The sequence below is a fragment of the Hermetia illucens genome, chromosome 2 (genome assembly GCF_905115235.1).
Source record: "Hermetia illucens chromosome 2, iHerIll2.2.curated.20191125, whole genome shotgun sequence".
Classification (NCBI taxonomy): domain Eukaryota; kingdom Metazoa; phylum Arthropoda; class Insecta; order Diptera; family Stratiomyidae; genus Hermetia; species Hermetia illucens.
In genome coordinates, this window is record NC_051850.1 from 40,072,077 (window position 1) to 40,083,361 (window position 11,285).

Sequence of the window (11,285 nt, forward strand, 5' to 3'; positions counted from 1 at the left end):
ATCAATTCTAAATCATTTTATTTTATCATTAATTTAATTATTTTAAGGGAATTTATTTTTTTTAATTTCAATTTCCAGCAAACTAACGAATTTTCAAAAATGTACCATATGTAATTTAGGTATTTAATTATTCTCAGCATTTTTTATTTTCATTTACTAAGGCATCAAGTCATGAATGTTCAGTCTCTGCGATACCGTTGAAATTTAACAATCTACACATCCGTATAAAATTGAGAGAAGCCTTTATTGGAATGAAAAGCTTCTGCTAAACCTATGCTTAAAACTTTTTATTATTTTTCCCATGTACAATATTCAGAGAATCATCTGTTGCCTTTCCGATGCGAACAAGTTTTCAATCAAAAAAGGGAACCTCTTCTGAATTTTTCTTTCCAACTTTATATGCAAGAAGTTTCCTTAATCAAAATAAGCCGGAAAAAGGGTTACGGTTAAGTTTGAATATTTTCGCTAGCACCCATGGAAATTCCGTCCGAAATTTCCTACATATCGATTCGGCCATCTGAACAGATAGAATTCCTTGAGCAATTCAACTTCAAATCTTCCTCCAAAAACAAAACATCCCTATTCCGGCAAACTAGCATTATATTAGGATGTCAATAAACCACTTTGATGGTCCTGTTTTACACTCTCATATTTCTTAAACGCTCCCGGCAAAAGCACATCCTTTTGACAGCAGAACCCTCTCTAGTTTCCTCGAATCTATCGGAAGCTCTAAAATAAAGGACATTGGTACCCTAACTTAAAGTGAAATCTTTGTTCGCAATTTCGCTCTAGCGTTTTTTTCCGCCAACCAACCATATTCGATGTCCTTTTTGCTTCATTTTACGACATGTTTATGATTCTAAGATACTCTAGGATATGTTTACGACACGCGTAACCGGGAGACAAGCTTGATTGCGGCAAAAAGTCTCAATCGACAGAAATATGTATTCGTGTGGAATGAGAAATGAAGAAGTGATAAATTCTTTGTGAAAGTTTTGAGTTGTTCTCGTGGTAGATAGGAGATCCTTGTAGTGGTTAGGATGGGTGTATAGATCCAAGATGTGCACAATGTCCTTGAATATTTTTTTTCTTTCACTTGATATCGCTAGGAAAGTTTAAGAGTCTTTCATGTTATGTCTTCTTCATTGATTTTTTTGATAGACGGCAAATCAATAATGAAAAAATCTCGCCATGCATAGTCGTTAGGAGGGAACAAGAGGACTTGTTTTGCTCGGATTTCACATTTTCTATTTTTTTTTGCGACAGTCTAATGGTTCGGCAATAATGCCAATGGTTTTGGATATGAAGCCATTGCACGGTAAGCCACCTATTTTGAAAATATTGAGCAAAGATGGGGGAAGATACAGATGTGTGAAGGCAAAGCGGAGAGACTTTTCTACATAAAGTCGGTGGAGTTTTCCACGTTTAAATTGGAATGCTGAAATTCATAACAAATGCATTTTATCGTGAATTAATTTCCAAATATTTTAATATGAAATTAAAGTGGGACGCCAGATTTTAGTGAAGAATTAAAAACAATTGACCATAGACAAATTTGATGCGCTGTGCAAAGTAAAAAGTCCGAGGACCAAAAAAGCGTGAGGCAGTTGGTTTCCAATTGATTCAGGTCCTCATTAAGCAGTCACAGATTCAGGACCCTCCTAGACTTTAAAAAAGATTGACTGGAGTCCGGTTATGAACAGAAAACTTATACATTTCGGATATCCGTAAAAATTTGAAAATCGGCATTTTGAAGTGAAACATTTCTCCTAATTTATACCCCAAGTTCCACTTCATCGGGAAAGAAGCCAACAATGATTAGTAAATACAACTTGTCATGCCAACATAAATATTTTTGTCAGTGGCATCAACTAACTTAACCCAACCGTATTTTGTTTCCAAATTACAATTTACCAGAAGCAGACAGAGACCTACTAACTTGCACATCATTGTCAGTGAATGAGAACTGCCTTTCACATTAGATAGATGCGATCCGAAATCATAAAGTTCGCGGAAATCATCAGAATCCTTGAAAATGTTAATGAATATCGTTTGGAAACTCTTTGAGCGGAAAATCTGCATACATGTATTTTATCAATTCTAGATACATCCTTTCCCCTAGAAAACGAAACACTTATCACAACGAAATACATGGCGTACATTTCCCTAAAGACTGAGGTAAAAGGGATAAAGTGATTTCATCGAAAATGATTGAAACTTTGGATATATGTATTTCCTTCCAAGTGAACATACCATTTTTGCATATTCTGATGGATCGTTGGGAATTATTAAAGCCAACAACTCCAAGGGTAGGTACTACATGTGAATAATTTCGAGAGCAATCAAACTGGATTCAAGGACATCCAGCACGATGTCTTTGTACGCCTTTCTGATATCATATTACGAAGTTTTCCACGAGCTGAAATCCTTGGAAAGTTGGTTCTATCAACTTAACATTTGGTTCGAAGGACATGGCCTATTTTCGTGCAATATTTCATTTTCATGACATTTTAGGGGTTCTCACCAAAAAAAGGTGTTGTAATGTTGTATTTCTCAAACCTAATTGGAGACACACAAAAAACGATGACAGTTGAAAATAGGATTCATTTTTATTCGGCATAGTCTAAATTTTACCCATAGCGCACTGCCAGTTCCTCGCAATGTGTTTCAGCTCCTCCCAAGAACTTTCTACAAGTTTGCACTTCTCCTCTATTATTCTGGGCCACGTAGTTCTTCAGCGACCTTTTTGTTTACCCTTTCGCCAAAGACAGCTCAGAGTCTCTTTTAGAAAGAAGGAAAGAAGAGTCTCCTTAGTCTGAATAGCCTTGTAACATCTAGGCGCCCAAGGGATAGTTGTATAAATCCGTTTGTGCTAATAGTGCTCATGTCGAAGACGTCCCGATTATTGAGTCAACTGAGCGTCAGTTTGTCTGTGTGTTTGCCTTTGTGCTGTACTGACGTTGAAAACTTAGCACTTGCGCCGAATTTAGTTCGCTGATAATGAAACTGCAGCAATATCTCATGGAAACTGGGATTGTGTCCATGCCTGACAGTCTACCAAAAAGTAAATGAGAACCATGCATCAAGCCAGGGTAGCAGATAATTAGACTGCAGAGTGACTTACTTTTAAGTTGGAGCTAAAAGTTCACTCCAAGTATTACCTGATTGTTGTAAAAGGCGATTAAAAAGGATAGAAATTTGAGGACTAGCTACCTATAAACTTCACAGCCGATCGAGTGCTAGCGAAACGTTATTCACGCTTTAGATAAAGACAAACAAAAAAATTACAAAACGAAACTGGAGTCAAAGAAGATTAAAAAATCTTTTAATGTATCTGAATATATTTATGAAAATATTATGGATCTGTTTCTGGTAAGTTGCTCACAGAAATAGTACTTTTGTCGAGAAAGGGGGGGGGGGGGCGGCGGGTAAACCACCGGTTCCTTCCTTTCGGCAGATCTGGTTCAGACTATGATTCTAATCGAGGCAATGTTGACGAAATGTCTTGTAGATCCTCATCTTATCTCGAACTCACTATCTTGAAGAGATAATCTGCCACCTTGGACGTTGATTCAACAAGTTCTAAAAGTATATTTCTTTTCGAAATTTTTTTAAAATTTTTTTTCCATTTATAACAAAATGCAAAACTCTATCGACGCATAAAAAGTGAGGTAGGCTAACTATAAAATAAAGAGTGATCCCCGTGATATCTTAATTCGTTTGGGCAACTATTCAGGAGCTCTTTGGATGCCTTTGACAGAAAAGAGAAAGATGATCAACTGCGAAAACTTCCATTATTGGGCTGATAAAACTCCTAGTTGGTGTCAAGGACAGAGGACGCTAAGTATGTATTTTTTTCCATAACAACAAGAAAGGCACATTTTATCTAAAGCTAATCAAGTCAAAGGAGGAAGGTAAAAACTAACTTTGAAAATCAAAACAAAAGCAGTCTACCAAATATAATAATAATAGTGATCGCTGCACTCGTGTTTTTGAAAAATTTACAAAAAAAGGGTCACATTCCGCAGGCGCGCCCGGCTCCAGTTTCCCTTTAGCAGCCTTTTGGTATCCAAGGATCTCGAAGATGATCATGAGATTGTTATTATCAGATATATACCCCCTTAGGTCTTGTAATAATCGTCAATTTACCAAATAATTCTTAAAATACGTCAAAATTATTTAAATTTTTAACAAAGGACGTTTTGATAAAAAGCATGTGTTTGTGCCCTTAAGAGACATCCTATAATGCAATATCAACCGAACATGGACTCTTAAGGGGTCATGAAAACCCTAGTGGGACTTTTAACCAGGCCCTACTCCCTAGTCTGCCTTTGTGGGGAGACACAAAAGCCCTCATGCGAAGATGTCTCAGAAATGTATTCCCCATAAGAGAAAGTCTGGGCTGGACTCTCTTTTGGAGACGTCTTTAGATTCGGAAAACCCTTCAATCGCTGGAAGCAGAAAACCATTTGATTGGGTATTCAAGTCTACAGGAGTCATGTACACTTCTAGCTGCACCACCGCCCGTCTCATCCTTGTCCTTTACGTGGGTATTTTCCCCCTGGTTTGGTGCGATATTCCCCTGAAACTGTAAACTGACTATGCCAATAAGAACGGACGGGATTCCGATAGCGTTTACATGGTTGGATTGTACTTGAGATGGCGATCTGCTGGAGATGGTGCGACTCACATACATTATATATACCATTATTAAAGACTATCCTTTAGAGGTCTTCATTTAATATTTCATGACATCTGATGCCGTAATATTCGAATGACAGCCAATTATGTGAAGCAAGTTTTGGCAAACTATGAAAAGAGTTTTGCCTTTTGACAAAGCATTAAATTCTAATGGGAAAAAATGCTTCCCCGGATAAGAAGTGGTTGTCTGTTCACTTCAACTTTGACTGCACCAGCGTCAAAGCTAAGCGTAGTGGGTGTCCTTTTGGGGCGGCTCCACTAATAACAAATAAAAAAAATCGTTTATCAAATTTCTGATATTTAGTTTGATAGCAGTCTTTCAAGTCAAAAGAAAAAAAAAGAAAACCTTCCCTTTTTGGCTACAATTTTCTTTATTTAAATGGAAGGAAATGAACATTGAGGAAGAGAACCTAAGCGTTTATTTCCTCGTACTTAAATAAAGGAAATTGTAGCCAAAAAGGGAAGTTATTTTTTATCCTTTTCACTTACAAATAATTTGATCATTGAAAGAGATCGGAAAGAAATTTCAATAAGACAGTAGAGACTTGCACCCCTTTGAATGAGTGGACTTTTTACGCAGATTTGGGTGTGATGTAGCTAACCACCAGAAACGAAGCATAAATTCGCTACTCCTCACCGAAGTTCAGTCGACAGTCTGTAGGTTAGTTGGATAGGTGGAAGCGGGTAGCTGGTGCCAAAAGTATCCTGATATCCAATAATATAACGGCAGGGTTGTGGGCAGCATTTTTTCAGGGATACTCACTGAATATTTCACATTAGTTATTTGAGGAATAGAAGAACCTGATTGGATGACTACCAAGTTACTCCTCTGCAATATTTGAGCGACAAAACTAAAAAACTAAGAAAAAACGGCCGGACATGGCAAGGAAGGGCGTGTAGATATAAAATGACCATGTGCCGACATATTCCTCGGTGGAAGCAATGACCAAATTGAATTAATTGTAGTGAAATGTTTCGAACGGAAGATTAGACACTGAAGGAGGGAAAAATGGTTCCCGAAATACAGTGCAGTATATATCCGAAAATGAGTGTGAGGTGGCAGTGAGGTATTCGGGGTAATAACTACACAAATCTTCAAGATTTTACCAATCAGTACCACCAACGTTCAACCGGCTTTTGGAAATTCACACTTTGCTTTTTATAGAACGGTATTTTTTGACTATCTCACCCCGAATCCCAGAAGAGAAAAGTCGACTTATGCAGAGCATTTATTACTCCCTGGCATATTTGTTAAGTTCATTCCTAAAATTTGACTTACATACTTATTTAGAGTGGCTATACCTTTTGTGCTTTCTATTATCATTTTTTCCTTTACTTCATTTTTAAAGAAACTGTACCACGAACTGCGACTGAATCTAAAGAAAGTTGTTTTTGATAGACCCCATTAAGATCGCTACATCTAATACCAGTTACTGCTACCAACCTTGGAATCAGCCAATGAAACTATAAAATTTCTCTGCATATTACTACAACCAAGATTAGCCGGCTCTCCAAAACTGGCAATCTTTGGGATGAACCCATCAACGATCGCTTGAATGCTAAGTCTACCTCAGAGTTGCTCACTCGGTTACCTCTATCTCCTCTTCCCCTTTCGGGCTACTGGATGGTGAATTATTTGGTATAATTCCCTAAGATAGCGTGTCAAATGAAGGCACCCATGATCAGTATGGTGTTGACTAGGGTGATAGAAAATGAGCTAAACACCGATCGAAACCCCTGATATGCTAGTCGAAGATTTAAAAATTTGGCCACTCCCCTCGGACCAAATTTACAGCCGAAATGAGTCATGAACCCGATTGAGAAGAACCGACTTTTCTACTGAGTGGGTCCAAAATCGAGGAGAGGAAGAGTTGTCCTGAAACTGTCGTTAAGTCCAATCGTCATCACGTTTAATGTTATGCAAGTGGTAGAACTACAGTACCGCCACAAACACAAACATCCATGATGCAATTAGGATTCGAACCCGAGGCACTATATATAGAGGTTGATGCTTAATAACTTTGGCTACCGAACCAGCCAGTAATTGAAGACGCGCAAAGAAGTAATCTTGCGAGTGATTGTCGATCGGTAAGTTGTTACGAAATTCACGTGACTCTTTTTGGCCCCATTCCCATAAATTGCAGCCATCTGCAAATAATAATATCAGAAGAACATTTTGAATTATTATGTAATTCTTTAAGTTCCCTGTCACAGAAGGCATCCCTAGGGAGTAAAGAGTTTGTATTCAAAATTTCTAGCACCAGCAAGATCTATTTGACCAACCACCCTTTACTGCTGATAATCTGGAAGGCAAGGTAATGATAAGTCTGAAAGTTGGTTCGTTTCAGTCCAAAGTTTCGAGAATATTTCATCTATGACTAATGGTATGGCTTAAAAATGCAATCGCATTTTAAATTGTGGATAATGCCCCTGTGGATGCCAGTACAGAATAAACCACTGCAGGGGAGAATCTTACAACTGCAAAAAATAAGGCTAGCCTTAAAACACACTGCAAAGTATTCACCAACGTAATCAAAAGGTCGAATTTGAACGACGTCGTTTTCAAATATTTTCACTGAATGAATATGAAGACGGAGGCCAATAGAGGGTCATATCACCGCTTCACACACCACGTGTTTTGTTGTCAACACAAAATTGCTTAAAATTTAATAAAAACTAATTAAAAAGCCTCATATAGCGAAAACAGCACCAGCTCGATAATTTGAGTCCGAATACTAATGGAAAGAGAGAATTATTTTTAAAAAAGAGGTAACGCATTCCGTTGATGTGGATTATTATAGGAACACAGTTAAATTCAGTTAAAGAGATTTCGGTTGCCCATCTTGTCTACTAACATCAAGTTGCAAAGAGATCAACTGGTGCCTTTTTCGAGTCAATTACTTCACTAGGCTATTTCTTTCGACACAGTTAATGCCCTTGATAATTTTAGCAGTTTCAACCTAAAACCAAGCTTTCAAAGACGACCAGGCATTCTTCTTTTATCGTAGTTGATACATCACTTAACCAAATTTTGGTAGTGTCTCACTAATCACTAACTCACTTCACATACACTTTCGCTAAGGAGCAGTGGAACATCAATCACCATGCGAATGAACGCTACAGCGAGAAACTCCAGATGTCACCAAACGGTTCACCTCTCATTGCTATGGGTGTCCGCCAGTAGAATCAGACTACCCTGGTCAATGGACATTCCTTCAAGGTTGAAAGTTATATTACCCGGGTTCCAAATTCGCTTCTAATTGTAAGTAGCAACCGCAAGTATTATTGTGGCAAAAAGGTGAAATGTTCAAAAGTGTTCGTGAAAACTGTAAACAAAACTTTCTATAAAACTTAACATCGTACCCACCAGACATGGACCATATGTTCCGTCAAATATTCATTGTAGCTAGAAACTGACTCCGATGTATTCCCGGTGAAGTCGAAGGTGATTAACATGGAAGAAAATTTGATTTAACCAGATAACTTGCACTCCGAAGTATTATGCCTCATTCACAGCCTTGCCTAAGTTAAGGTTTAATCTACCATGTAAACCTCATTAAGAACAACGGTATGGGTTTATGAGCCCCCTTTTGTAAAGTACGAATACCGGTTGAACAAGCAGCTACAGATACCGGTTGCTAGCTTTGTTGCAAAACTCCCAGTATATGTACAACACTCGGCAAAACTTGACATCTGAGTGCTACCGAAAAGAGTTACCTAAGATTCGTGATCCAAAAGTATGCGTTTAAAACTTCGTTGATAAATTCCCTTTTATTCATTTGCGTCATCAATATCAAATTACGACTTATCAGAATGAAAACTCCGACCATCAATGGGCCAATCGAAAGGGGTGTCTCAAGAGAGACGTAAGGCCACTACTCCACTCTCAGTTTTACCTCTCCCACTGGACCAATAAACACTTTGAAGTCAAAAGCCGGTACTCATCCAGATAAGCTATGCAAGTTCTGAGTTGTAAGGGTGGTTCTACAATTTTGGACTCCCTACGATTTTTTACATGTACAAAATATGTATTATTTCGAATATAAAGCTGTAATGACAACTATCCAGATTATCAAAATTTGGCTAAATCACAATAGAAATAACCCTAAATCTCCTACATAGGCATCTGTGCTCCTAGGCGAATCGACTTAAAACTCCTTTTTTTCCCCCAAAGTCCTTGATATATCTTCGAAAATAATGTGATGATTGACGACATCTCACTTACCTTTCTTAATGCCGCTGGCACCTTGAGCATTCTTCGAGAAACAAAAAGATACTCATCAAATCCGCTGTTTCTACTTCATATTCTTTCCTCGCCGATCAACTTAAAAATTCGCGAAACACATGAATTTCATCAAACGGTTTCGATATGAACGAAAACTGAATACAAAATTTCTATAAAAAAGGACGCAAACTAAAATACCCGCCAAAAATTACGGAGCACTTGTCTTATTTGTTAGCACACCCGTCGTTTCACAACCATTTCTTGTAATTTCAAAAAAAAGGCAACTTATCAAAAGAAATCCGATCACTCTTACCGAAGGACAAGCTTACATATTATATCATGTAAGTATGTAACGACACAAAACCTTCTCTACCGTACGGTACCTTTCTTTTTCCTCTTCTCAAGAATTCAACAGAGAAAAATCAATTATAAGCCGAATTAATATTCTTCCTCATAATTTTAGAATATTTTTTCAAAATTTTTTTCCTCCTACACCACTCAATTGTATCTTCAAGATACGAATATTGCTTTTAAAAGGACACAATTTACTTAATCGAATTTTCCCTGCAGCACCCGAACGGTAACCGAAATCAAAACCTGAATAATTTCTCCGATTTTGCACCGAAAAGAACCCACACTGTGCGCGGTACTGGGTCTTATTGGAATTTCAATAATTTTCTTTTTTCTCTCAGAAACCGTATTTAATCGAAACGATCCACCCACGATTGACGGAAAACTTCACTTCATGTACTAAGGATATTTCCTTGCGAAAATTCTTCTAATAACTTTTCTCACTCAACAAAAAGGGTCTGCACAGCCAGAACCTTCTCAACTTCCATGCAAGCGCGGAACTAACGCACGAAACTACGACGCGGCAACTGGCAGCACAACCAAATACTTCGAGCAGCGCGACGTCACTGAAAAGATACTCGAGTATCTTTTTTAGCAGCGCAACGGAATCGGCTCTCTGTTATGTTCCGTATTTCAATTTTGTTTCCTCCGTACTTGGGAAACGACCATCAAACGGTCGATTCCGTTATCGTCCGATAGCAAAGGGAAATGGAACTCAAAAAGGATATCAGCGGGACAAACCCGCAATGGAACAATCCCTAGTTCAGGACGAATGTCCGTTCCGGATAAAACTTTCCCCTGTGGCTCTATCAAAAGACCATCTTTTGCGAAAACCTGTTCTATCCCTGCTCCCAGCAGGCCCACGCGAATTTCAGGAAAAGCGGAAAAGGGAAACGAAGCTATTGAACCAAACACTTTTCCTACCATGCGCTCAAAGGGAAAGTCATGCGGCGGAGAATCTTTCTCCCAGGGCTAAAATTTCCACATTTCAATTGAACCCCACGTTGGGCGCAGAATGAGAGAAACAGTTTCTCTTGTAACTTACACCAAATATTCATCCCAATGTAAAATGCAACAACAAATGCTAGAAATGAACCTCTCAATTAGCACTTTCCAGTGTTCATTGCGAGAGGAAAGTATCTTTTCTCTCTGCCTGGAAAATTTTCTTTCAACTCAAACGGAACACTATACAGCGGAACACATGGAATTGAAATCAATTCATGTTTTGGTTTTCTCTCCTCATGTCTGCTGGATGGTGATGGAACGCGACCTTGCTTCCGCTTTCGCTGGTGTCCCGCAATGTATCTGAAAGATGCTCAGATGCCGAGTCAAGTTGTTCAGTGCAGCTCACATGGACCAATGTCTATTGCTTTGTCTCCGGCTTCCACAGTGCTGCTCCTCGTGCTGAAGGTATTCTCGGTCGTCATCATCTTACCGTGGAAATCTTTTGGAATGTCTTTGACTGCTTGGAGCGACGAACTTGCACCGGGAATTATGATCAGGTAGAAAAGACGAACTAATTAGTCGAGTCACACCTGAGATGAGTGTGGGGCTCTTAAAGTCGGATGCTGGGCTAGGCGTTGCAAAGGCAATGACAAAATGATCGAGTCAGCGCAACCAGTGACGATGATGGCTTCACGCTGCGACAGATGGCAAATTGGGGTTTTAGTTTGTTGTATTTTTTTGGAAATTTTTTCGGGGCTATGCGAGTCACTGAAGGAGTTATACAAAGTAGAATCTGGAGACGAAATTGCTTCCAAGAAAATGCGAACATGACAGAATGCAACAAATGGTCTCTGAAAATTAGTTTAACATCATAAAAACCGGGATCATGGGAGCAAATTATTCACTAATTAGTTGTTATCCTAATTGATTACATCGAGTTGCATCTGTAGTTCAAACCTTTAGTTAAAATTGAGTTTTCTTTTTACTCAATTTGTCAGGATAGTATCTGATTATATTTTGAAGCAGATATTGAAATCAGAACTGCAGATCGGAGCGAGGATGT

At 38.5% G+C, this 11,285-nt stretch overlaps 1 protein-coding gene across 1 annotated transcript in view; it reads right to left on the reverse strand.

Moving 5' to 3' along the window:
- LOC119649384 (MOXD1 homolog 2) overlaps positions 1 to 9,830 on the reverse strand; it is a 310,141-nt gene extending 300,311 nt beyond the window's left edge. The window contains exon 1 of the mRNA XM_038051502.1: positions 8,927 to 9,830. The gene's annotated coding sequence lies outside the window, so the exon portion shown is untranslated. The remainder of the gene's footprint in view (positions 1 to 8,926) is intronic.
- Positions 9,831 to 11,285: the final 1,455 nt, after the last annotated feature.